Raw genomic sequence first — 24881 nt, 5'->3', positions numbered from 1 at the left:
CACAAACAGGGAGTTGAATGGAAAGTGGAGCAGCCGGGATACGAACCTTCACCCATATGGGATCCCGGCACATGCAAGATGAGTATTTAACCACTAGGTTACTGTGCTGGGCCCACATCCTAATAGCATCTTGATTTGTATACTAAAAGGCCATGCTGAATCTGTTGTTGTAGGTTGAGTGCTGTGAGTAGCTGGCCTAGGAATTCGGAGTGATGTCTGTCCTTTCTTTCTCAGCCCAGGTAATGAAATCAGCATTCTCTTCTTTTATAGATTTTTGGTGTGTGTGTTGGGCGGAGGGAATCAATGATTGCTTAGGTCAATATTTATAAATAGAGAGTGTTTCTTTCTTGGGATCGACTGCCTCTGCCTTCTGCGTACTGTTGGAAATTGCGCGTGGGCAGAGCAGCCAGGAGAGCCGGTGCCCGTGGCATTGCGGCCTCTAGTACGTGACCTTCCCTCTCTGTCCTGTGAGTTGCTGGTCACTGCATGGCTTCCGTGACCTTGGCTGTGAAGTGAAGGACTGGAGGCCCCTGGCTGCGTTGAGAGTTCTGGCCGCATCCCAGGCAGGACAGCACTGCTGCAGGTGGGGACCTGTGGCTGCCTCGCGGAGCTGGCAGGATGCTGTTCCCACAGGGGGTTCCTTGGAAGCCTGCACGTGCTCTGAAGGCTCACAGAGAAGTGTCAGGAATTTGCCAGGCATTGTTGCCCCAGGGATGTGCGTGGAGCACAAAGATATATTTAAAAAAGAAAATAGTAGGACTGTGGAATCTGCAGTGGGGAGAGTACTAGCCGCGTGCCTTCGCTCTCTTCTCAAGATGTGAGAAATGCCAGGAACAGAAGATGGAATTACTGCTGGGGTGTCCGAAGGCCTTCTGCGATCCGGGTTTGTTAGAAGGCGACCCACGGGGTTCCAGTTCTTGTGTGCTGACGTCACATTTCTGCTTTACAGAGAGAGTGCATCGTTGCCCTCCTTGTAGGTTGATGGGTGGAAATCACGGCAGAATTTCAGAAAGTGAAGACTTTCTTGGTTGTTTTCTCCCTTGCTGGCACAATACATATACAGTATGCCACTTGCCAAACTCAACAACTGGGGAAAACGCCCGGGGGCGGGGCGGGGCGGGCTCCCCGTGCTCTGAGGGAGATCCATAGATGAATGGGATTTCTTGTTCCGTGGTGGGGCTTTGGTGACGGCTAAAGGGCAGGGCCAGGCAGGAAGTGAAACCCGAGGCCAGGCAGCAGTAATCGTGTTGCAGAGCGGCAGGGATTTTAGGCAAATACCCTTTCCTTCCAAAAAAAAAAAATAGTAGGCATTTGAAAAACTATTTTTAAGAGGCGTGTGGCTGGGATCCTGGGCTCTGAGCCAGGGTCTGGCTGCATGGAATTTTCCCAGTTGGAGTGAAAAAAAAAAAAAGGTTTTTGGATACTGTATCCTCAGAAAGACCCCTTAGGGAACTGCCGGGCTCCCTGGGACGTGTTCTCCAGCCCTCTGCTGCTGCAGCGTGGCAGCCCCTGGAGCGGCTGGCACTGCAGAAGGCTGAGACACTCACGTTTCAACAGAAATCCTGCAGTGAGCTACTCCCCGGAAGCCCAGGTCTGCACCACAGTACAGTACGGATGTTCTTCCACGTCCTTGATCTCGCCCTTGACCGGACAAGTCAGTGGGCACAGGGCTTCTCTTGTGAAGGAAGCTGTGACCTGTTGATCTGAACGCCCCCTTTTGGGGGCAGCCCTGTTGATCTGAACGCCCCCTTTTGGGGGCAGCCATTTGGCTTCATGGCTGCAGTGTCTGTCCCACAGTGGAACGCCTGGTTTCCCTGCCAGCCTCGGGCTCCTGGCACCAGCTTCCTGCCAATTCGTATCTAGGGAAGCAGCTTCAGTGGCTCAGCCCCGGGGCGGTCCTACCACCCCATGTGGGAGTCCATCCTGTGATGAAGCTGCAGGCTTCCGACCGTGGCCTGATTGTGTTCCTGCTCTTATAGGCATTTAAGGAGTGAATCAGCAGCGAGAACTCCTCTCTCTCTCTCTCCCTCCTAATATTATTAATATTCATGATAATAATCATGCATGCTTTAATTCTTCATGGAAGTAGTAGAGGTGCAAGACAGGGCTGGCTGCTTGTGGGCCTCAACCCACCAGGGATATCACAGGTGTCCCCCTGACCCCAGTGGTGCGGGCTCATTCGCATCCAGCACCTGCTACTGCCGGTCACTCCTTGCAAGCCCACCGCATTTGTCTTCATCTGAAGACAAATACATGATAGAGATGTGGATCGTGTGATTTATACGCGGTTCAAAGAGGAAGGCGTAGTTAGGGCATGAGCGTGTGAGAAGCTTGGTGACAGTCACGTGACTAAGCCACAGTCCTCCAGGCGACTTCGTCTGTGTTCCGCGTGCAGAGCTGAAGGGCTGAGACTGGCGGCATTTTGTGCTGCAAGCAGCTGGAGCTCTCCTTAGTTTACCTGTGAAGATGCCGAGGCCCCAGCAGTACTGCTTGCATGAGGTCTGATGTACGCACGCGTGCGCACGCACACACACACTCACTTACACTCTCTTCCCTACTTAGTGCCCCACGCCCGCACCGTGCCTACCCATACACCTGTGTGGGCGGAGCTTCACCTGCTGCAGGAGGGAATCTGTTCAGGGTGGACAGCTTCGGCAGAGTGTCCTCCTACAGCCAGGGACCTGGAAGGGAAGCCCTGCAGCCTCTCAGCTGGGGGTGCATAGAATGTTCCAGAAGAATCTGTTTTACGAGTTGGGTAGGAAAGAATGATGTTCAAGCAGAAAAGGGTCCAAGGGGGTCGCAGACTGCAGAGGAAAATTGAGATTTCCCAAGAGCCATTCTGAGCAGCGGCAAGACTCTGAACTTAATTTTTCTTTTTTTCGTTTTATTTTCAAATGCCGAATTAATTAAATGCTTACTGATGGGGAGTCGTGGGCTGGGTGCTGAGGACATAGGGGTGACGGACGTGTGGGGCTGCCAGGAGGCACATTCTGCCCTGCAGAACACAGGTTGGGAGGTGTGGCCCTCGCTGCCCTGGTGGTAATGCTGGGGGCGCTGCTGTCCAGGTGGCAATGCCGGGGTCCTCGCTGCCCCGGTGCCAGTGCCGGGGTGCTCGCTGCCCCGGTGGTAGTACTGGGGGCCCTTGCTGCCCCAGTGGCAGTGCTGGGGGCCCTGCTGCCCCAGCTGCTGTGCTGGGGTCCTCGCTGCCCTGGCTGCTGTGCTTGGGGCCCTGTTGCCCTGGTGGCAGTGCTAGGGGCTGCGGCCCTTTCGCCCTGGAGGCTGAACTGGAGGCTGCGGAAAGAGGGCATTATTCTTGCCTGTCTAGGGTTGGGATCAGGATTGGCGTGGGGAGAAGGGAGCAGTCAGAAAGATGCATGGATCTGCAGTGCCACACTGCAAAGACAGTGTTGGTGTGTACGGACCTGGACTGTCCCTGGTGCCTGGACACATGTGGGTTGTTGTAGCATTGTAGCAGAGGTGTTGTGGGGCCGTAGAGATGCTGGTGGACAGCCACTCAGTGCAGCCTGCGTGCGCGCGCACACACACACACACACACACACACACACACACACACACGGGATGTCATCTTGATAGTCAGTGGCTGTGTTGCTGGGATTGACACATTTGCTATGCGACTTCTTTGCAGCATTATTCTGGAGGGTGCTCCTGCTTCTTCAAGACACACAGAAAGACTTTGTGCTGTGTTCTGCCGACCATAGCCTTGTGTGTCTGGATTGCGTTGACAGGCGTGTTGCAGTTTGTAGGAGTAAGGCGTCGTGAGGTTTGCGTGACGAGAGTTCACTGTGACGCGTTTCTGAGAATGACGGTACATGGAGAAGGCAGGCTAAGCACATGTGACCAGAGCCTGAAGGATGGGGAGTTGATGGGAGATGAGGTCTGAAGCGATTCCCCACTTGCAGGGTACCAGTTCCGTGAGTACTGAGAACTGATGTTGAATTTGTTACCACGTTTTCCAAAGCCCCACATGGCAGGCACATGCTTACTGATGCCAGAGGGAGAGCCTCTGTTTCTGCTAAGGAGTCTGGACTTGGAAGGTGTGTGATGAGAGATGTCATGGTAAGATGTGCCTTCAAAAATGGGACTACGGAGTCTGGTGTGGTAGCCTAGTGGCTAAATCCTCGCCTTGCATGCCCTGAGATCCCGAATAGGTGCCTCTTTTCATCCCAGCTGCTCCACTTCCCATCCAGCGCCCTGCTTGTTTCCTGGGAAAGCGGCCGAGAATGGTCCAAAGCCTTGAGACCCTGTACCCCTGGGAAACCTGGAGGAAGCTCCTGGCTTCAGACTGGCTCAGGTCCAGCCATTGTAGCCACTTGGGGAGTGAATCAGTGGGTGGAAGATCTTTCTCTGTCTCTCCTTCTTTCTGTAAATCTACCTTTCCAATAAAAAAAAAATCTTAAGAAAAAATTGGGACTCCATTCATCTCCAGCATTTACCTCTAGAGCTTGTTCAGCTCAGATCCCCACACCCAGGAGGGTTTGGTGCAGAGGGGTGGGGCAGGTGTCGGCGCTGCCGGCTAGTGGCCACACTTGGAGTAGTGCAGGCTGACTTAGCCCTTGGATGAGGAGGGTTCTGGGAATAATTGCGGTGCGTTCGGATAGAGCGATTACTCAGGGACTCCAGAGGCGAGACCTGGAGGGTGAAACATACCCGATTTTGGAAAACATTTTCTCTTAAAGAAACATTGCTTTGTCTTCACCACATCCTTTAAAAAATTGTGACACAGAGCAAGGGGGAGAGAGATCTAACGTGCAGATTCGTCCCCCAGATGCCCGTGATGGGCAGGGCTGGGCTGGGCACAGCCAGGAGCTGGGCACTGCATCCCAGGATCTCCCGCATGGGTGACAGTGGCCCGAGTCCTTGAGCCCTCATTGCTGAAATTGTAAGCAGAGGTGCCAGGCACTGTGATGGGGGTGGCGGTGTCTCAAGCTGCCGCGCCACAATGGCCACCCCAAAATTGTTGGGGTGTTTTAAATTCAGTTTCTCTTCAAGTGGCTACCCTTGGGACTGGTTTCTTGTCCTTCTCCTCCCAGACTGAAGACCTGGTGGAGTTCCCGTTCTTGGCTTTGCCTCGCGCCGCCAGGGTGTTGTAGCTGTTTGGCAAGTGGAATAGCAGATGGAAGATCTCTCTTCACCCCCTCTCACCTCCTCCCCTTCTCTCCCCTTCTCTCCCTGGCACACTGCCTTTCAGATTGAGGGGAAGTGTCCATGAACTGGCTTCAATGTGTTGGCACTGTCCCTCGCCCTGCACACATTTGTCTGCGATGCAAGAAGCCTTTGCTGTGTGGCTAAGCCCTGGCACGCTCCACACGCTGATGCTACAGGCGGCTGTCCAGGTGCATCAGTGAGATGCTACGCGATGGCATGGTCTAAGAGGGAAGCTGGGGCAGGCAGACACGTGGCGTACCGCCTGTTATCACAGCCAGCCTGTGCGGAGATACTCGGATAGCAAGGTCACTTTTTACCCAGCGACAGTAGGCGGAAGTGACACATGCTGTAAAGGTGAAGCAGATAAGCTGTTTGGAGAGTGTGGAGGGAAAGATAAGGAAAGGCGGTAAGGGAAGCTCACTGCCCCTGCTCGTTGCATGTAATCCAGAGGGGAACCCGGGCTGTGGCACCTGCTGCTCAGCGTCTGCTCGTCTGGCGCTGGTGGAAGGGAGTGGTGGAGAGGAGAAGCTCTGTGTGGGCCTGGGATGCGTGACACTCCCCAGGATGGTGCCAAGGCTGTGAAGTCGGTCACTGGCAGGGCGGCAGGGCGGCGGGGGGTAGGGGGCAAGGGAGGGGGCTCTGAGCAGGTACCTGTGGGCCCCATTTCTGGAATGCCTGTTGTGAGAAGTGCTATCTATCCATTGCTGAGTGAGAGGCTGCAGGGACACTAGGGAAGGCCCGGGGAGGTTCTGCACCGGGAGCTGTGTCCCCACCTCCTGCCTGACAGTTCCCAGGGGGAGAGCCAGGTCCTCTATGAGGTCGGCGTTTGTGGAGCTGTGAGCACCTCAGGTGTGCTGGGGTCCACCTTGAGCTCTGTCCCAGGTCTCAGCACGTCTCACCATTGCCACTGCTGCCTCCGGGTCCACAGGCGTCCTGTCCTGCCCAGATGGAATTGTGGCCAGAGCTTCCTGGCAGCTCTTCCTGCGGCCAAGCCTGTTCCCCTCCAGGTCCTTCACACTGGCGCTGAGCTGACGACCCCTTCTGTTTGTGTGTGAGCTTGTGGGAAAGGCAGAGTGGCAGGGTTAGCAGACAGAGCTTCTGCCCACTGGTTCACTTGCTCCAAATGGCCCGCAACAGCCAGCGCTGGGCCAGGCCAAGACCAGGAGCCAGGGATTCTGTCTGATTTCCCACAGGTGAGGTGGCCTTCCTGTAGAGAGCTGGATGGAAAGTGGAGTAACACCAGTGCTCATATGGGAGTCCCAGGCAGTGGTCCAGTGTGCTGTGCCTCGTTTCCAGCCTCACCTGTGCGATATTTTGCCTTGCTTTGTTTATTGTTGATTTTCTAGCGTGTGCAAGAGCGTCCGGCACACAGCGACACTGAAGGAGTGCCGACTCTGCCCTGATGGACGGTGCTGGTCACCCGGGGAGGGCTGGGCTTGCACTTGCACACACAGACAGGACGTGGCTTCCTGTCCGGCACCGTCCTCCTGCCACCCTCCCCCACAGCTGCCCAGCCAGCTCTTCCTGCCCACTCAGCAGTTACTCAACTTCCGGCCCAGGGGCCAGTACTGTGGTGCAGGTTGTCTTAGGCGCAGGTGTGGGTGTGGGAAGGCATGTTGGGTTCAGAACATGCTGGAACTGGCTGAATGCAGGAGTAAAGCAGGACAGTCACATCCCTCATTTTGGTCAACAATGTTGGAGCTTTTTTCTTTTTGTAAATTAGCGGAGACAGCAAGAGAAACCTCAAGAGCCTGGGTCCTGCGGCAAGTGCAGGAGGGTGCTGCCCTGCTGTGATGGCCAAGGGCAAGGAGACCCACCTTGGTTGTTTGGGTGATGCACCTGTTTTGTTACACCTGGACTCAGTTCTGTTTTCTGAGACTTTGTGACTGGAAGGATCCTGGGATTCATGTTTTCAGACCGGTCTTATGAACACTCACGTGTGGATGTTTCCCTTTGGAACCGCGTCTCTCTGAGGGCGTCGGTTCCAGTATGACACCCGAGAGCTGTCTCGGCCATCACTCAGGAAACTTGCACAGCTCCTGGATTCGTAAACCTTTCATTTCAGCTGATGTTGCTGCGAATAAGACACGAGGCAGGAAATAAAACGGCACAGGGGGGCTTACAAAATGCTGCCGGGTTTGCTTTCTTGTCATTTCTTCCTGCTCCCTGAATTCACAAGATTGTGGCGAACCAGAGCAGAAAGCAGTTCACGTCCTGCGTGGGGCTCCCACGCCGTTCCCTGAGGAGTTGATTTTACACTTGGTGTTGCTGTGTTAGGCTTAAAGCATTGGTTTGTAACGTCGCAGAAAGGGGATGATGTCTTAGGCAGGGTCTGTTTGTAGATACTGTATATAAAATGAGAGTGGAATCCCATATGCCTAAAAGGAAAACAAAAGCAAAAATCCAACCGACCGAGTCACACCTGCTGTCTTCACTGAAAACTGTTGGGAGCATTTTTCTGTGTCGCTCAAGATCCCCGTGAGGTGGAGCGCCTCCCACTGTGGACCATAAGAGGCCCTGAAGTCATTTGGCTTGGTCCTGCCGAGGCGGCCACTGGTAGCACTGGAAATCCAATACGCCTACAGCAGGCTAATTTTTAGGTTGAAACTGTGAATGGTCCATGAATGATACCATGAGTAACCAGTGGCCCTTGGCAGAATCAAGGTCCCCCAGCCTCGACATCGTCCTCAACGCAACCACTCTGTCGTGGAGTGTCCACAGTGTCTACACACTCTGGTGGATCTGATCGGTTGGCTTGTGCACACGCTTTGTTATTCCCCCACTATGTGCAGTACTATCGTAAATACTTTTTGCCTGTCTCTAGCTGTGCATGTTAGAGGATTTCTTTTAAATTATTTTTGGGCCTGGTGCAGTAGTCCTTACCTTGCATGCTCCAGGATCCTATATGAGCGCTGGTTCATGTCCTAGCAACCCCACTTCCCATCCAACTCCCTGCTTGTGGCCTGGGGAAGCAGTGAGGACAGCCCAAAGCCTTGGGACCCTGCACCAGCGTGGGAGACCTGGAGGAGGCTCCTGGCTTCGGATTGGCTCAGCTCTGGCCATTGAGGCCACTTGGGGAGTGAACCAGCGGGCAGATCTTTCTCTCTGTCTCCTCTCCTCTCTGTATATCTGACTTTCCAATAAAATTAAATAAATCTTTTTTTAAGGTGATGATAGTGGCTGTTTTTCTTTTTTTTAATTCAATTTTATTGGAAAGGCAGATTTACAGAGAGAGAGAGAGACAAATGGCTACAGCAAACAGAGCTGAGCTTGTGTCAAGCTAAAAGCCAAGAGCTTCTTCTTGGTCTTCCACATTGGGTGAAGGACCCCAAGGACTTGGGCCACGTTCTGAGCCATTGTCCTGGTCCCTAGTGGTTCTTTTCATTAATAGATTGCCAAAGCATAGTAGTCGCACACACACTTTATAAATCTTTGAGTGTGTTAGGTGGTAGCATTACCACTAAGATAGAGAAACAGCTGTTTGACAGAGTCTTAGTGCACACCCAAATGCTTAAACTTCATGGGAAAGCATTAAAAGATAAGCATATTTGTGTATTTAGGTATGCAGAAATGTTAAACACTGGCATATATTTTGCAACATCCATTCTCCACAAACTTCTCGAAGACCTCACAGGTCTGGGCATATGCAGGGAGCCTGGGTACAGCTGGTCTACGGCCCCCAGCACGGGCCTGGCCTGAAGCTGGAAGGGACGAGAAGAGCGCCTAGTCACCCTTCCACACGTGCTGTGCTGTGGGTCTTCGCTGAAAAGTCTGTCCTGGACGCACAAGTGTTGACTTCTCGTGTGAGCACCGGTTTGAGTCCTGGCCACTCTGTTGCTGATCTGGCTCCCACTAACGCATCCTGGAAATCAGTGGAGGGCTGAGTGCCTGGACCCATGCCACTCATGGCAATGAACCAGTCATGGCATGGAGCCTCCCGTGGGGTTCCAGATCCTGGGCCTCGGCCAGGCCCAGCCTTCCTGTTGCTGCTGCAGCCGTTTGGGGAGTGAACCAGCACATGGAAGATCTTTCATCCTTCCGCCTTCCAGCTCCTCCCTCTTTTCCTCCCCGCTTCTCTCTCTCTGTAACTGTGCCTTTCACCAGATGTTAGAGAATTTCATTTTTTGCAGCTAGAGTTGTGGCATGGCAGTGTTGAGGTGCTGCTGGCGACGCGGGCATCCTGCTTGGGGGCACTGCTGTGAGGCTGAGCTGCTGTGTCTCTGATTCAGTTCTATGTGGATGTCCCTGGGAGACCAGCGGAAGGCGGCCGAGTGCTTGGGCCCCTGCTCCCGACAGGGGAACCCAAGGTGGAGTTCCACGCGGCTGGCCTGGTCTTGGTCCAGCGGAACTTGATCAGTGAACCAGCGGAAGTAACATCTCTCTCTTTCAGTGTCACTCTGCCTTTCAAATAGGTAAATATTTGTCCTGTGATTATAAAATTACCTTATTTATACACAGTGACTTTCACTTCATCGGAGCGTTTGATCAGTGCTCTGTGTCTCAGAAGCTTCAAGTACATGGGAGTTTACACTTTCTTCTTACAGTAAAAGCACCTTGCGTATTCCACCTGTCACAGAGCTGGGGTATTTAAGTAATCCATATTGACAAGCAGTCAACATGTTTATCTTGATGAGCTAATACCAACCTTTCAGGCGGTTCGCTTCTAAACACGACCCTACCATAGCTTTACTTGGCACAGTTCCATGGCAAATAGAGTTTCCAATTATCAGGTAATTGGCGCTGTGGACTCTGAAGCCTATGATTTCTCTGTTCAGACAGGTCCTACCAGTTCTAAATGTGTTTGCAAATTGGTTTTGAAACTCACCTCCGTATCTGGCGCCATGTGGGTTTTTGTGGTGGTAGTTGTACTGTTTTGTGTTTGCTTTGCTTTCCTTCGGTTACCCCTGGATCAAAGGGCAGGGGACCTAAAGGGAGAAACTGAGGGGAGGGCAGAGAGGGGCCGCAGGCCGAGTAGGAGGAAGCAGATGGGAGTAAAGGGTTGATGATGCAGCCCTGCCCCCAGCTTCCGCCTGCTGCCCGCACGGTCAGTGGTCCACTGTTGCTCAGAGGTCAGCAGCAAGCTAAACCGCAGGCCTGGAAGGAAGGCAGACTGCCAGTGTGGGTTAAAGCTGAGGGACGGAGGCGGGTGCTGTTCCATTCGGCTACACCCAGTGTCCTGTATGAATCCCAGTTCCAACTTCAGGTGCCCCACTTCCAATCCAGCTCTGCTCATGTGCCCAGGGAAGCAGTGGACGATGGCCCAAGCCCGGGCCCTGCACCCACCTAGGAGACCTAGAGAGGGTCTGGCCTAGTCCTGGCTGTTACAACCATATAGGGAATGAACCAGGAGGAGGAAAATGCCTCTTTGTAATTCTGCTTTTTAAAATAAATATAATAAATAATTTTGAAATAAATTTATCGTTAAAAAGACTTGTTTGTTTTTATTTGAAAGGTAGATTTGTGAGAGGAGAAACAGATTCACTCCCCAATAGTCGCAACAGCAGAAGTGGAGCTGATGTGAGCTGAGCTGAAGCCAGGAGCCAGGAGCTTCTTCTGGGTCTCCCATGTGAGTGCAGGGTGGGGGGTCCCAAGGATTGGGGCCATTCTCTACTGCCTTCTCAGGCTACAAGCAAGGAGCTGGGAAGTAGAGCAATCAGGACAGAAACCATGCACATTTAGGATACCGATGCTTGAAGGTGGAGGATTAGCCTGTTGAGCCACGCTACTGGCCCCATAAAGAAAGAAAGCTTCAAGGAGGAAAAAAAAAGCAATAAGCAAAGAAATGCTTGCACCATTGACAGAGTTGGGGATGGTTAATAGAGAGAAGTCAGCAGTTGAGGTGGGCAGCTTGCTTTGAAGGGACACCCAGGCTTGGTCAGGGTGGCTCAGGTGACCTCATGAAGGTCCCTGGGCAAGATGGCAGGGGGCGGTTTCATTCCCTGCAGTGGGAGAACAGGCGTCTGCAGTGAGGTCTAGCCAGGCTGTACATGGACAGCTCCCGGGTCCCCGCACCGGACGTAGGGCATTCGGTTTGTATTCCTTGGTCAGCCGTTAGTCTGTAGTCTTTTTCAATGTTCATGATAATTTTCGTGTAAGTTTCTGGTGACCCTGTGGCTACCACAGGTCTAACTTCACAAGGGTTGGTACTGGTGATGCCAGCCACCGTTCCTGCAGCGGAAGGTGGAAATCCAGTACTGGGTTTTGATCTGAAAATGGTCTTTGTGTGCTCATGGCCCCTGAAGTTAGTAGAGGACATTGCTGAGTGGCAAGAGGAGCAGGTGCCCGGCCGTGCTGCTGGGGGGAGGCTGGCGTGGGACTCCTCGGTAGGGGCTCTTCTCCCCACCTGTCCCACTGGGTAGGCGTCCTCTGCCTCCGCCCCTGGGACCTGGTTTGCACCCTCCTGGGGAGCTGGTGTGTGCACAGCTTCTACTCTTTAGGTGGAATTTATGTGTACAAATAAATAGCGAGGAGCAGCGGCTGTGTTTTCAGACCTCAGCATCTTCTGCAGAGAACTGAAATCCTGTCCCGTGGCTGCTGTCAGAGGCGCACGAGGGGAAGGCAGAGCTTGTCTTCCCACAGCCCTGCGATGTTCTGGAGGCAGTGCTGGTTTTGCTTGGAAGGCCTAAGTGCAGAACTGGATGGAGCGATGGTGAGCTTCGCTTTGTCTTGGGCTCATTTCCCACAAGGTTCTGTGTCCTGGATGGATACTGTCCGAGACTCCTACCGTTCTGGTAGCTGGAACCTGCTCCCTGACACATGGCTCACTCAGCTCTTTCAGCATCCTCATGGTTCTCATCGTTCCTTTGCATCTCCAAAACAATAGTCTTTTCTGTACCAGTTGTTGTTATAAAGTGCATTGCGGTGCAGTGCATTAAGCCTCCACTTGTGTGCTGACGTCCCATTTGGGCACCTGTCATGTCCTGGCAGCTCCACCTCCAATCCAGCTTCCTCCTGGAAAGCACCTGGGATGGCGGTGGTGGGTGGCCCAGGTGCGTGGACCCCTGCTGCCCTGAGGCAGTTCCAGGCGCCTGGTTTCAGTCTAACCCCTCCTGCCCGTTGTAGCCATTTAGGAAGGGAACCAGCAGGTGAAAGATTGTGTGTGTGTGTGTGTGTGTGTGTGTGTGTGTGTGTGTGTTCTCCCTAAGGCTGCTTTTCAGATCAATAACTAAATCTTAAAAAGTGAAGACAATTTGGTTCATGAAGAACATCTTTTCTGTTTCAAGTTCCTTGTTGCCTCCCCTCCCCGCCCCCAGGCAATCACTCTTGAGTTAACCTGTCCTCTTTGCAGTTAGAACTAAGTGATTCTTCCACTGATGTCCCATATACCCACATCCTCAGAGTTTTAAAGATCATTCATAAGAAGTGCTACTCAAAGAGAGACAGGCAAGGTAAGACTCTAGTTTTGGAATTGAAATGAGTCATGATTTGTATAACTCTACCTGGTTGTATTAAAGGGAAGTGTTTAGTGGTGAGTAGAAACTCCTTTGAAAGGTGGAGAAGCCCTCCATAGGTTGACCAGATGCCTTGCTTGCCTCAGGCAGGGGTAATTGCAAAGTTTATGGAAAATGGAATTAAAAGAGAACTTTATTTTGGTTCAGAATTTCAGAAGTCTATGCATAAGAGTTCTTTTTTGTCATGCATATTTTACAAGAACTTAAAAAAAGATATATTCATTTTTTTGACAGGCAGATTTACATGGAGAAGGAAAGACAGAGAAAGTCTTCCATCTGCTGGTTCACTTCCCAAACGGCCCAATGGCCAGAGCTGAGCTAATTCAAAGCCAGGAGCCTCTTCTGGGTCTCCCACATGATTGCAGGATCCCAAGGCCTTGGGTCATCTTCCGCTGCTTTCCCAGGCCATTATCAGGGAGCTGGATGGGAAGTGAAGCAGCCAGGATGTGAACCCATGCCCTTATAGGATGGTGGCCCTACAGGGTAGAGAGCCTGTTGAGCCACATTGCCGAACCCTTTGTTGGACTTTCTTTTAAAGATGTATTTATTTTATTGGAAAGGCAGATTTACAGAGAGAAGGAGAGAAAGATCTAGCTTCCGCTGGTTCACTTCCCAAGTGGCCGCTACAACCGGAGCTGAGCTGATCCGAAGCCAGGATCCTCTTCCGGGTCTCCCACAGGGGTGCAGTGTCCCAAGGCTTTGGACCATTCCCCAGTGCCTTCCCAGGCCACAAGCAGGGAACTGGAAGGGAGGTGGAGCAGCTGGGACACAAACTGGTGCCCATATAGGATCCAAGTGCGTGCAAGGTGAGGACTTCAGCCACTGGGCTGCCACGCCAGGCCCTCCATGAACGTTTTAAAAACCCCATCATCTGTCCAGGTTCTTGAAGACAAGTAAACAATACTTGGAAGTGTGAAATTTATGTGTGTGTTGGATCGCTTCATGAAGACTATATATTTGGAAAGCATTATTTACCAGTTTACACAGCAGGTACATAAATGACTCTTCCTGCTCTCTCTTCCCCACTTGCCCGTGATACAAATTTCCAGGAGAGGGAGAGAAAGCCGAGAGGTGTGTTATGTATGTGTCGGTGTTACAGAACGAGTGGGAGAGAGTAGCAAAGGAAGGAAGGGGAGATTCCCACGTGTTTACTACTCGGATGCCTGCAACAGCCGGGGCCGGGCCCAGCCGAAGGCAGAAGCTGGGACACGGGAGCTTCCTCTGGCTTAGTCACTTGGGTCATCACTCACTGCTTTCGCCAGGCCCTCAGGAGTGGAGCGGCTCATGAACCGGTGCTCTTGTGGCATGTCAGTGCTGCAGGCTGTAGCTTTTCCCACTGTGCCACAGCCCTGGCCCTGTGTGTTGGGCTTAGCTTGTGGACGTTGGCCTGTGTCTAAGCTCTGGCTGGGACGGATTGTGCCTGTGGCTTGGAGCAGGGACAGGCGCACTGGGCGTGCTGTTGGAGCTTTCCGTTTGCCACTCAGCCCCAGCAAGTTTTTCTCTGCAGCATGTTCTGGGTTCTGTGTCTTGGGTCAACCATGGAATAGCACTTTCTGGCTCTTCAAAATTGCTTTGTATTTGTTGACTATGTGCATGCTGTATAGTTCATCAAGATGGGTATTTGGACATATTTGGACTTTTGAATGTGATATTTAGGATGAAAATTGTCTTATAAAGAATAACGGGTGCCAGGTGCATAAAACATCTATGAAACATTCACAGTGTGGCCTTCCTCACTCGTTACAATTGGCAACTGCTTTTTTTATATTATTATTACTAATTTTTATTTGAGAGAAAGAGAGTACGCTCATACTTCCTGGTTTGCTCCACAGTATGCACAGTGGTTGAGACTGGGCCAGGCTCTAGCTGCATGCCAGGACTCAGTGTAGGTATCCCGCGGCGGTGGCAGGCGCTGCTGCCCGGAGTGCGTGTTTGTGGGGCCTTGGGGTTAGGGTGAGGACCAGGAATTGAACCCAGCCATTCTGACATGGGGTGCTGCTAGGTCAAGCCCCTCACTGCCATCCGGCTCATTCTTTAATTAACAATGATGTGAAAAGCACGGAGAGACGTTGGGGGGCAGTGGGCAGAAGGTGCCTGGGAGGCGTCGGGCTCCAGGCACAATCCAGCCGCGGGAAGGCAGCTTTTCTGGAGGTGTCAGCCTTCCCAAGGGACAGGGCGGCAGGTGGTTCCAGACCAGTGTTCTGGAGCCTGTGCTCCGCGGCCACAGAAGCTTGGGAGCATCCGTCGTGTGGTTTGGTGGTTTGGTGATGGCGGTGGCGGTGGGGAATGTACAAGTGCAGTGCTGTTCACTTCTCGAGTCTCTCTCCCTCTTCTCAAAATTTGTATTACTGGCACATGGGAAGAGAGAGCAGGAAAGTCAATTATGCACCTGCTGGGTAAAGTGGCATCGTAGCACTGGGATCCTAGTTGTCTTCTTGGTGCACTGTACCCCACTGGGCCTCACCCGGAAACCCTGCACCTGCAGACCCCTAGGGGTCAGGGATGCCGAAGCAAGGCCTGCCTGCAAGGAGCAGGGCTGGCTGCTCAGAAGCAACAGGATCATCCCAGACATGTTAGAGGGCTTAGGGGTGACGCCCCTCAGTCCCCCTCCCCCCAGCAGGAAGTAGACAGCCTGGAGTTTTATATCTGGTCTTTCTTTTTCTTTTTCTTTTTTTTTTGCGGAGGAGAAAAGACAGACTCGTTCCAGGTAGCCAGCATCCTGCCTCAGATGTTCTCACTGTGGAAAACAGGACTTTGTGTTCCTTGCAGCTCTCTCCCTGTTGTAGGTGAGTCACACCATCAGGCAGATGGCTGCACAGTACTGTCAGCGTCTGTGGCTGGGGCACATGTTTGCCTCTCTGTTCCTGTGCCCCGGGAGGCACAGATGTCACTCACTCCCCACGCCTCTCTAGTAGGGTTAGCAACACTCTCTCCAGATCGTTCAGTCGGCTGGGGACTGTGTTGTGACATTGCCAATCGAGCCTCTGCCTGCAATGCCGGCATCCCACTCCAGTGCTGGTTCCCATCCAGCTCCTGGCCTGGGAAAAGTAGTGGAAGATGGCTTGATTGTTTAGGTCCCTGTCACCTGTGTGGGAGACCTGAGGAAGCTCCTACCCCCTGCCTTCGGCCACCTGGCTCTGTCTCGCGCTTTTTTTTTTTTTTTGAATTAACAAATAAACATTTTATTAAGTCACAGATTTTTTTAAAAATCTGTTTATTAACTTAAAGGCAGAGTTAGAGAGCTTTTCCATCTCTGGCTGAGTCCTCAGATGGCTGCAATGGCTAGTGCTGGGCCAGACCGCAGCCAGGAACCTGAAACGCCATCTTGGGCTCCCATGTTGCATAGCCAGGACCCAAGCACTTGGACCAACATCCAGGGCTTTCCCAGGCAGTGGGGAGCTGGGTCGGAAGTGGGGCATCAGGACCACTGTTGGCACACATGTGGGAGTGAATTTGAAACTTCCCCTCATGGGTCCCCAAAACCATCCTCCAGATCTGAGTCTTGGGTGTCCATGGCTTTCAGACCCTCCAGTGTGTGGTCAGGAGTGGAAATCGGCCTTCAGGTGGCTCTGTTAACGTCTTCACCGATGGACGGGATCCTCACAAAGCTCATGGCAAATGGAGCTGTCGTGGCATAGCAAGTTAAGCTGCTGTGTGTGACGCCAGCATTCCAAATTGGGATGCTGATTTGAGCCCCTGCTGCTCTCTTCTTAAGTCCAGTTCTCTCCTGGTAAGTGTGGGAGGCAGCAAAGACCCAGATGGAGTTCCAGGCGCCTGGTCTGGTCTTGGCCAGCCCCTAGCTGCTGTGGCCATTTGGGAGTGAGCCAGCAATGGAAAGCTCTGTCTTTACAGTGTGTTAATGCCATGATCACTGCAGGTAGTCATTACACAGTCCGCACTCCTGCCTTTGGCCAGTGCGCACACTGCCCTGGCTCACTTAGCCCGGCAGCCCTCGGGCTTGCCCTGCCCCGGTCTTACTGTGCCGTGCAGGTCTGTAAGGAATCATAAATCGTACTCGAGCCCGGTGTGTCTTGTCTCCGCCAAGATGAGCTCTCATTCCAGATGTGAAGGTGACACCAGGAACAGCCTCATATGTTTTGGCCAGTCTTTCTCCCAGGGTGGGGGACATGGGCAGCCATTTGTCTCCTCTGGGGTGGTCGGTCCCTCTGGGGGCTCTGGTCCCAAGAGCAACAATGTCGTTCATGGTGGCATTCGACCATCACGTACAGGCAGGGAGGGAAAGCAATACATCACCTTAAAAAGAGACATTTGTTTTGGTGCAGAACAGTTTTTGGAATGTGTGCATCCATTCCCCATGATGCTTTGAGGAGAGCCCTGGTGGAAACAGAATGGCAGGAACATTCGAAGCACGATTCACGAGGCCGCGTTGGCTGATCCTTGGAAGAAGGGAATTGTGTCATGGGAAGAGAGTTTGACAATGCAGGCCAGATTTGATTTAGCGGAGTGTGTTCAACAAAAACATTTAGTTCTAGTGAATGCTAAATATAGCCAACTCGGCAGTAAAAAGGCAAACTGCAGGCCTGTTCCTCCCTCACTGGGGTTTCTGGTCTGTGATTCAGCCAGGAGCTTGTTCGACACCTGTTCCTTCGGGCCCCGGAGCTCATGCAGAGGAAATAAGACCTGACTTTCACGTCCAGGGAGTCACGCTGTGATGAGGCAAGTGGATCTGTTTACATTTTTGAAGGTCCAGTTCTCACAGATTCTCAGCGATCCTAACTTTGCACTTGGTCCGTTTTATACTTTTTTTCCCCAGTAGTTTTTTTTTGTGTGTGTGTGTGGAACTGATGGTGTGGGGGGCACCCCGTGCGACATAGTAACGCCGAGGGGTTTTAAAAGCCTTTTCCCAGGATGAGCCTCAGTACAAAATCATAGCTGTCATGTGCCACTTGCTGTGTGAGCTTGGCCAAGCGCCTGCACCCTGTGTCCTCATCTACAGAAAGGGTCGTCGTCCTCGTAGCGTTGTTGTAGGGATCACAAATGAAGGCAGACTGGCACGAGAGCCTGGCGCTGCTCAGGCACCCACCTGGCCCGCAGTAGGCCTCCACGGCCTTGGCTCTGAAGGGCTGCAACCACTGCCCATCCCCACGCATGGTCCAGGTTCTTTGAAGAGTTCTGTTTGCTTTCAGTGCTCATCAGAGTCACGTACTGGGTTATCAGTAGTAGTCCTAGTTATAACAACCTCAAGCAAAACCTAGATGCGCATCAGCGATGGCAAGAAGGAAGTGTGATCCGGCAGGGGCAGTGGAGTATTACACAGCAGGGAAAATGGACTCGCACCCACTCCTGAAAGCAGTGCCCGGGCGCAGGTGAGTGCTTGACACAGCGGTTAAGATGCTGCCCGAGGGCTCAAGCCACAGCTCAGCTTCCAGCTCCGCCTTCCTGCCAAGGTGTGTCCCCCAAGGGTCAGCAGATGATGGCTCACATGTTGGGGATTGCTGTCATCCACACAGGAGCCCTAGGCTGAGTGCTTGGATTCTGCCTGGCCCAGCCCTGGCTATTGTGGGCATCTGGGGGGTGAACCAGCAGATGGAGGACACATCTGTCCGTCTTTTTCACACGAACATCAAGACTAATGGTAACATGCATAAATGTAGTAATGTAGAGCAAAAGAACCTCTCATGGAAGTCTAGCTGCCTACCATATGATTCTGTCCAGCTGACGTGACCACAACGGACAGGGCAGTGGTTCCTTTATGCTGTGCAGTTATTGGAGGGAGCATGGAGTTGGCATGAGGGTATTAGACTCTTGAAATAATATCATAAATACTTGGGATATATCCTCCTTTTTTTTTTTTTTTGCTTTGTTTTAGAGGTTTCATTTAAAGACTTATTTATTTGAAAAGCAGAGTTAAAAGAGGGAGAAAGAGATCTTCCCTCCGCCGATTCACTCTCCAAATGGCTTCAAGAGCCAGAGCAGGCCAGGCCGAAGCCAGGAGCTGGAGCCTGGAGCTTGTGTGGGTCTTCCACGTGGATTCAGGGGCCCAAGTGCTCAGGCCACCTTCTGCTGCTCTCCCAGGTGCGTTAGCAGGAATCAGATCAGAAGTGGAGCTCCTGGGACTTGAACAGGCGCTTCTTGGGGCTGTTGGCTTGGCAGGTGGCGGCTTCTTGTACCACACCGCGTAAGCCCCTGCTGAAGGTTTACTCTGACCCTGAGTGTGGACACCAGTTCTAGCTGCTCTTGTGCGAACTTGTTACATGAGTGGGTAATTCTTTATTAGAAGAATGTTGGGGACCCGCCGTGGTAGCCTAGTGGCTAAAGTCCTCACCTTGAATGCACCAGCATCCCATATGGGCATTGGTTCTGATCCCTGCAGCCCCACTTCCCATCCAGTCCCCTGCTTGTGGCCTGGGAAAGCAGTCAAGGATGGCCCAAACCCTTGGGATCCTGTACCCTTGTGGGAGACCTGGAAGAAGCTCCTGGCTCCTGGCTTTGGATTGGCTCAGTTCCAGCCATTGTGGTCACTTGGGGAGTGAATCATTGGACGGAACAGCTTCCTCTCTTTCTCTCCTCCTCACTATATATCTGACTTTGCAATAAAAAAAAAAATCTTAAAAAAGAAGAAGAATGTCGGGATGATACTTCACTGGGTGTCGCCTTGAGGGGATTCCCCAGCATACCCGTCATTCACTGTCAGAGTGGTCGTTCGTGTTTGCCAGGACCCTTTCAGGCCATCGTGAAGTGAGTGAAAGCTCGTTTCTGGTGATTGGACCAGGCTCCCTTCCCCAGCACCCAGGGACTGGCAACGGCATCGCCCATCTGCGTGCTTGCGCTGTGGGTCTCCTGCGTTCCCGCGCTGTGGGACTCCTGCGTTCCCATCGCAGCAGCTACTGCGTTCAGTCATGGGCTGTCAGTGGAGTTCCTTAGTGCCGTGTCCTCATGTTTTCTTCCAAGTTCAGTAGGGGTTAAATTGTTTCTTAGAAGCTAGTCTCTGTTTTTTTGTAATCAAGAAGAGATTTTTTGTGTTAAGTACACTGCCTTCAGGGGAGAGCAGCCCATCGTGGATTGATTCATCCCTAGGGGGTGCTGTTGCATTAAAAGTTTGAGTTTGAACTGTTACATTTTTGTCAAGTATATACTGTGCATTTCTGCTAAAATCTCCTGTCGCCACCAGCAGTTCTCCTGAAGGAAGCTGCAAGAGGTACCGTAAGTAATAGGACCTAAAACACAGCCTAATCATGTTCGCTTCTGTGCAGAGTTTGACTCAGTCCCTTGTGTTTCTTCATCATCTTTCCGACTGGGCAACTCCAAAGTGGAGAAATAATTAATATTTGTGATATGTGTAGGAGTCCTTTCTTTGAAGTTAGTAGATAACTAGGGCTTCTGTCATTGATCCTGGAGGCATTTGAAATGTGTTTTGTTTTCATTTCTTCTTTAATTTAGTAGTTCTCTCCCTTTCCTCCCGTTGAAGACCTATTGTGTGCCTTGCAGTTTTTGTGGTAGAGTAGGGCGAGAGGCACGGGGCTGCTTCCGAGCGGTGTACCGAGCGACCTGCGGGGTTGTCCAGGACAGTGGGTTTCAGCCAGGCTCTGAGTAGATCTCACTGGGACTTGGACTGTTTCTCAGCGCTCGGTGCTAGGACTTAATTGAAGCCCTTTGCCGTGCGTTCCCGTTCGTAACCTTAGTGTGGTAATGGAGACAGGCTGAACAGCGCGAGTGCCTTGCCTGCAAGTGTGGCCGGTCCCTTTGACCCCTGTGGCTTGGCCGGGCTGAGGCTCGTGCTGGTAGTCGTGCTGGTAGTCGCAGTGGCTTCTAGAGAGCACACCTGGCGTTTTTCCACTCCCGGCTCCTGGCTTCTCTGCCGCCTCAGGCCCAGCTGCAGTCAAACTGACCTTTCCCTATGATGCGACCTTTGTTGCCTGGTTTTCACCTGTTTAGCTTAATGGGAAAAAAAGCGTTTCAATGAAAATGAGTACCTGGAGAGCTCCGCTGACCACTGGGCTTTGATGAAGCAGCCCCCAGTCCCGGTGATCGACCGGGCGGCTCAGGCGGCGCGGTCTCCTTCCGTGGCCGTCCTGCCATCCTGGTTCCAGAAAGAGCATTTCCGCAGCACCTACTGTGGCGGGTGGGGCGGGGGGAGCAGAATTTACACTGAGGGCTACGCCTTGTTTTCCTTCCTCCGGAGTCAGTGATCTCATTTTTTGGACACATGATGTAATTCCTAGACGGGAAAAGACAAAAGGCACCTGCAGAATGTGTCTGCAGGCCCCAGGAGCTGGGGCAGAGCGTTGTCGCCGGCAGCCATGCTCGTCTGTGCGGGGACCTGGTCTGGAATGGCCTTGGCGCTTGCTCAAGGTGGGAATGAATGCCCTGATCCGTGTTACCTTTGGTCGGCAGAATCTGAGTCAAAAGGTGGGATCTTGGCATTCTCAAGTAAGATGGATGTGATCTGTGGAATTTCTCTTGCAGGGAACAGTCTCTCTTGAATTTTTCTTAAACTGTGACCCCCACACACACACACATTTATTATCATGTAAGAAAAATGTAGGTTTATGTGGAAAGACAGGGAAGCGTGCAGACACTCACCAGGCCAAGATGGCTTCCGGTACGTGTGCCCTCCGCCTTTGCGTGTGTGTGCGTGTGTGTTGCAGGACAATGTGCGGTGTGCATGTGAGGCTCTTCCAAGAAGTTCACAGGAAAACAGAGAAGGCTGTGTTCCGGTGACGCAGAGAATGTCCAACTTCATGCTGTGTTTGTACAGCAGGCATTTCCCCTGAGCAAATCCTGTACCCACTCTCCAACGCCTTGTTTTTAGCCAGTAAATGTGTCGTCATAGGGTATCCAGCCACGTGGCACTGAATGGCGGGGTGAGTTCCGAGAGTTGCGTCATTGGCAGTCTGGGGACTGTGCAAACACCGTGGAGGTTATGGACATAACCAGCGTGGCTGTGACATCACTTGGGGCCAGACCTCGCAGGACCGCCGTCTTGTGTGAGGTCTGTTGTTGACCGAGGTGTTGCACTATACACAGAGCCGCTTTCCTGCCGGCCCTGTGTTTTGCTGAGGGTGTTGTTCGGCCACGGAGAAGCTGTAATCTTTTTTTTTTTTTTAAAGATTTATTTTTACTATTTTTTTTATTGGAAAGGCGGATATACAGAGAGGAGAGACAGAGAGGAAGGTCTTCCATCCGATGATTCACTCCCCAAGTGAGTGCAACGGCCGATGCTATGCCGATCTGGGTCTCCCACGCAGGTGCAGGGTCATCCTCTGCTGCTTTCCCAGGCCACAGGCAGGGAGCTGGAAGGGAAGCGGGGCTGCCGGGATAGAACCGGCGCCCATATGGGATCCCGGGCGTGCAAGGCGAGGACCTTAACCACTGAGCCACCGCGCCGGGCCCGAAGCTGTAATCTTAAAGCATTCCCTTCTTGTTGGGCCTGCGGGTTTTCTGAGTAGCACTGTGGTAAGCAACTTGGCGTCCTTGTTTGACCAAATCCTTATCATTTTCCTCGAAGCGGAGTCCGGCACGAGGAAAGGGGCATGAATGGCTTGATGCGTTTAGCAGACCTCTGTGGAAAGGCCCTGTGTGTTTGCATCATTCTCCAGCAGCAAGCTTGCTGATCAATAGACTTGAATAAACTCTGTTAATTGGACAGATGGAAGACCACTGAATTTCTCTGATGATTAACATGATTAACTAGTTTTCCAAGAATATACTGGCTGCTTGCTTCTCATGACGTCAGAAGGACTTAGCAAGAGGTGGGGTCTTAGCTGCAGGGAGAGAAGCCTGGGTCCCCTGCCAGGCTCCAGCTTCCTGCCGAGGCAGTGCTGGGTCCCTGCCGCTCACGTGGTCTGTCTGCCCAGCTTTGGCAGGGTCCAGCCCTGAGCGTAGCCTCTGGGGAGGAGGCCCAGCACACAGGGGCATGCGTTCTCTGGTCTCTCTCTGCCTCTCAAAGAAATGCCTTCAAAAAAGTCACATACAGCCGTTTTTCTCTGTTACCAGCTCCCTCCTCGCCGAGGTCCCTGGTCTGTCTCTCATCTGCCGTGATGGCCGCGTCTTCTGTTGTGCCTGTTGCCCCTGTGCTTAAAGCTTACACAGTGTTCTCCTGTGCTGCTGCTTTCCTGGATGAAAAATTCTGTTTCTGACTTAGAAAAATGTTTCCCATTATTCCAAATCAGATACTCTGAACACCCCTTTCTGTTCTGTTGTCCCAGCACAAAGACTGCACTGGCGCACAGGTGTGGGCTGTCCAGCCCATGGCCCAGGCAAGGTCCGGATACTCAGTTGTCCTAGGGAGGCAACTGCGGGCAGGATGGAAATTGAGTAAATCTACAGCAAGGTATTTTTTAAAAATTTATTTTTATTTCAAAGAGTTGGAGGGAGAGAAGGAGCTAGACTCTTCCTCCTCTGGTTCACTCCCCAGATGGCTGCAACAGCCAGGAAGGGGCCAGGCTGAAGCCGGGAGCTGGATCTGGTCTCTAGCAGAGGCCCAAGCAGGCGGGCTGTGCCACTGCCTTTCCTCGGCCATGAACAGGGAGTTGGATTGAAAACAGCAATATGGCAGCTTTACCTGCTGCACGATACTGGTCCACAAGTGGAGAGTCTGTGTGTGTGTGTGTGTGTGTGTTTTGCTTATACATTTGAAAGGGAGTGGAGGAGAGAGATCCATTTTGTCTTTGTTGTTTCACACCTGAAGGCCCTTACCAGCTAGGGCTGGGCCCAGGAACTTCACGTGTCAGCCTCCCAAGTCCTGAGGCCATAGTCTGCTTGCCTCCAGGTGAATTAGCTAGAAGCTGGAGTTGAAAGCCAAGGCAGGATTGAATCCCAGGCACTCCAGTATGGGATCCCCAGCAGTGGCTTTACCCTGAGTGCGTAATCTTGCTGATTTTCTTCAAGTTTTCACTGAGAAGCTGTGGTGTAACACCCAGAGCAGGGGGAGAGGGCGTGGCCCTTGCTCCTGGACAGGGTGGAGAGCAGGTGTGTGAGGAGACAGGAGGGCGGGACCCAGTGGTTCTCACATCAGCCTGAGGGGTAGCCGGTTGCTGATGGTGGGCAAGGTGCTTTTAATTAATTAATTAGTTAAAATTTTAAGGATTTATTTATTGGGAAGGCAAAGAGAGGGATTGTTCATCTGCTGGTTGCTCCCCCAAATGGCTGGAGCTGAGCTAATTGGAAACCAGGAGTCAGGAGCTTCTTCCATGTCTCCCATGTGGGTGCAGGGACCCCTGCTTTCTCAGGCCGCAAGCAGGGGGCTGGATCAGAAGTGGGGCAACCAGGACACAAGTGGGTGCCCGTATGGGATGCTGATGCTCACAGGTGGAAGATGAGCAAAATGGCATGGTGCCAGCCCGGCTGGGCAGAGTCTTCATGGAAGAACTCACGTAGTGGTAGTACTCTAGAACTACTAGATACATTTGAAGCTGGTGTCTAAAGGTATTCCGTTTGTTTTCAGAGCAGTACGATGTGTATTAGCTATTGTAGGCGTTTTCTCCAAGCTTCCTGTGCTAAGTACCATTAGATATTAAAAAAAAAAAAAGAGTTTTGTTTTTCAGAATTTGAGAGGTAAAGTAACAGAATCCTCCGTCCGCTGGTTCATTCCCCAAGTGTCCACAACAGCCAGGCACTTCATCCTGGTCTCCCTGTACTTGAGCCGTCTTCTGCCTTCGCAGGTGCGTTTGCAGGCAGCCGGGTCGGAAGTGAAGCAGTCAAGGTTGATCCAGTAGGGATGCTGGCTTAGTGGGCTGTGGCTCAGCCACGCTGCTCCCTACCATTGGGTGTGTAACTAGCACTGTCGGGACATGCTCACATCTTTCCGTACAGCTTGTGTAGGATCTAGACAATGCAGATTAGCATCAGCAGACACCCTTACAAAGGAAAGCCTCCAGAGAATTTATTCTTCCGCTGCTTCTTGCCCGGCCGTTGTGGTTCTCCGTCTGGATCAGCGATGGCAGCCGGCTGTCGGTGTCAAGAGACTCTGCAAGTGAGATTCGGTTACAGCAACTTGTCTTTAAAAAGTTGGTTTATTTGAAAGGCAGAGTGGTAGCATGAGGACAGAGATCTTCCACCCATGATGGTTTCACTCCCCGAATGGCCACAACAAGCCAGGCCCAGGCCGGGTGGAAGCCAGGAGCCCAGAACTCCATGCTGCTGAGCCACGCACTGCTGCCTGGCAGGTGGCATTAATGGGAGGTGGATCCACAGTGGGGCTGTGCAGGGACTCTGGGCATCCCAGGCCAGGGTTTAATCGGCTGTGCCTCCAGGCCAGCCCCTGTTGCTGGAGCTGTTGAAACAGTCCTTTGAGATGAATCA

General features: G+C 52.4%; 1 protein-coding gene across 1 annotated transcript in view; it reads left to right on the top strand.

The window, feature by feature from the left end:
- VGLL4 (vestigial like family member 4) overlaps positions 1-24881 on the top strand; it is a 114841-nt gene that overhangs the window by 26714 nt on the left and 63246 nt on the right. The window lies entirely within an intron of this gene.

The sequence above is a fragment of the Ochotona curzoniae genome, unplaced genomic scaffold (assembly GCF_017591425.1).
Source record: "Ochotona curzoniae isolate NIBS_2020 unplaced genomic scaffold, NIBS_Ocur_1.0 contig_908, whole genome shotgun sequence".
Classification (NCBI taxonomy): Eukaryota; Metazoa; Chordata; class Mammalia; order Lagomorpha; family Ochotonidae; genus Ochotona; species Ochotona curzoniae.
Note: the sequence above shows the minus strand (reverse complement) of the source record. Positions and strands in the feature narration are given on the sequence as shown.